We start from the raw sequence: 2,747 nt of genomic DNA on the forward strand, positions 1-2,747 counted from the left end.
TGCACGATTTACTACCAACATCGTCCATCCACGCAAGTTATTAATCTCTTCGCACGCGCGCGAGCGGACTGTTTCCATTGTAGCCTACAAGCAATTGTTTATTATATGCTGCAGATGAGGAGTCGATTGTTACCTCATTTTTAGTTTGCATTCAGATGAAACAGAACCATTGGAGAGTACACACAGAGTAAAGGATTTCTAAAAGACTCCTACAATATACATATATTTAGTGTATATGATATATGTATATATTTAATCAGTGTGTTTAGTTCCGTTATTCTTACTGCGTGTTATATTATATATATTCATTTATCGTTTAATTAGAATAAGTTTTGATTTATTTTATATTATATCATATTTATTTGGTTCATATTTGGTAAGTATAACAACGACTAAACATTTATTGCCTCAGTTATTTCGCATGTAACGGTTCATCTTTGCTATTCAGATATTAATTGTCGAGTGTCGAGAATGGAAGCTTTTAGAAAATATGGAGACTTATTTATCAGATTAAAGAATTCGTCAAAAGACATGGGTGATTACTCATTCTTATATAAAGAAATATGTGAACGAATTAATCTTTCTCCGGAACAATCAGAAGGATTAACGAAGAGTTTAAAAGTATTCACTAGTAAATTAAAACAGAAGTGGAAACAGTCATATTATAAACAAGCGAGATTCCTTCAACGTAATAAGTCATGGCTGGAGAAAGATTTCGAAATTTGAAGTCGTTTGAAATTTGAACCATAGTTACGGATGTTGGAAAGGTAGACGAAAAGGTTTGACAATATGTGCTTAACAAAAATATAATATATTTACAAAAGGAGATACTATACAAATCGCTCGGGATAGCGTTGTCTAGATTGACTAGTCAATCCTATGCAGTGTTTCCACGTTGTCGATATATAAAAATAGAGTCATATTACTATAAAATTACTATAAAATAATATAAAATTTAATGCATGTTGCCGCAAGCCACTATCGCTAAACTTAAAATCACAATAAATAAAATCAAAAAAGAAATGCAGGTTTTTAATTTTTTCTTTGCGTTCATTTCTTGCTGGTTGTTGGTGTCGAACGCTTTCATGCGTGTCAAAATTATTGCAACTGTAAACTGCAGCGCCAAACTTGCGCACAGCAGTGCAGCTAGAATGCACCGTGCATTCGCAGCCCGTTGCACCGGGCTGTTGGCTTAGGCCATCGTTACACACTTTTATCAACTGACCAAGGTTGGTCAGTGCCAAAGCCACATCTATTCTTGCTCCCGCTACTAAATATTCTTCGAAATAGTTTACGTTGTTCATGTCAGTTATTCCTACTGTGGGAACTGATGTAAGATGGAAAGGGAGCTCGACCAATCTGAAAGAGAGGAGGAAAAAGGAAGGAGCGTTTCGTCCTAGGCCCGCTAGAGGATTCATCAGTAAGGCTATCTAGCGGGCCCTGCCTTAGGGTACCATCACAGTGGGTCCTACATCAGACAGACTTGGTGACGTCAGAGCCGTCTGGCAGACATTTCAAATGTGTGGGTAGGCCCAGGTAGGCCCGTCTGTGAGACCCTTCTAGTTTCGTCCTGCATCGACCGACAGGACGGCCCTCGTAATGGGGGCAAACATAATTTGTGTTTATTTAACAATATACAAGAATAAATTTATTTCGTTATTGCAGTATAGCTTACCTTTAGGTAGAATAGAATACTAGCGAAAGCAATAGCAGTGATTGTAATTAGCAGGTGTCGCAAATATACATTTTTCAAACCTTAATTTGTGTTTATTTAACAATACACGAATAAATTTATTTCATTATAGCAGTATATAGCCTACCTTTCTGAAGCAAATCAGCTTGTATAAGCGTACGGTGTTTTCTGCGCCACTCGGTAGCATGCTCCACGCGGCACGCGGCAGCGGCAGTGGTAAGAGTGGGGGAAGCGAAGGCAGGCTTAACGCAGCTTGTGGGCGAGAGACGGAAAAGTAAGGGGCCGGGCACGTCCAGCATCTGGCAACCCTACTCTCCAGTAGCACCAGTAGCCGGTTTTATTGAATTGCCTGAAGAGTATTTTCCAAATAATTCGCATGTCATCGGAGATGCTGCATATCCCATTCATCCTCATGTAATAGTGCCTTTTCGAAATAATGGACATCTGACAAACCGGCAAATAAATTTTAATTATTGTTTATCATCCACGAGGATGGCAGTTGAACGAAAACAAAAAAAGTATACTCCGCAGAGAGGAAAAAATGTATCGAGTCGCTTTCTCGATGGAAACAAAAGAAAAAAAAACCGAACAAGGAATGTCGTACTTTACCGTGTGCGATCGCACAGCACCGGATCGTACGCTTCTGATCAGCCGATCGCGCGGACTCCATCGGCGTGACTCGCGAAAATCGCTTCGCTTCGGTGAAAACGGGGCGAACCGGAGGACACTCCGCGTTTTTCCGATTCGCCTCTCTCCCGTTGCGTGGAAACGGTTTGCTCGTGGTCGCACGCGCCACGATGTAGGCAGTTGTTGGTGATTGCATTGCATTCTGGAAACAGAAGAAACAATGCTTCGAGTTACTTTCTCGAAGAAGAAAAGAAAAAGACAACCGATTAAGCGAAATTGTGCGTTACCTTGTGCTACGGAACAGCATCCGAACGTGCGCTTCACTCCGTCTGATCGTTGATTCCATCCGTGGTGATAGCGAATACCGCTTCGCTTTCCATCAAGCGTGGCGAACTCACGACTTTGCAGATTCGCGATTCGCCTCTCC

The 2,747-nt window shown here is 40.9% G+C and overlaps 1 long non-coding RNA gene across 1 annotated transcript; it reads right to left on the minus strand.

The window, feature by feature from the left end:
* Nucleotides 1-799: 799 nt before the first annotated feature.
* On the minus strand, nt 800-2,518 carry LOC143218529 (uncharacterized). The gene is made up of 2 exons (XR_013011107.1): nt 2,303-2,518; nt 800-2,137 (listed from the first exon to the last, which is right to left on the minus strand). It is a non-coding gene; the product is annotated as an uncharacterized LOC143218529 (long non-coding RNA).
* Nucleotides 2,519-2,747: the final 229 nt, after the last annotated feature.

This window comes from Lasioglossum baleicum, chromosome 19 (genome assembly GCF_051020765.1).
Source record: "Lasioglossum baleicum chromosome 19, iyLasBale1, whole genome shotgun sequence".
In the NCBI taxonomy this organism is placed as follows: Eukaryota; Metazoa; Arthropoda; class Insecta; order Hymenoptera; family Halictidae; genus Lasioglossum; species Lasioglossum baleicum.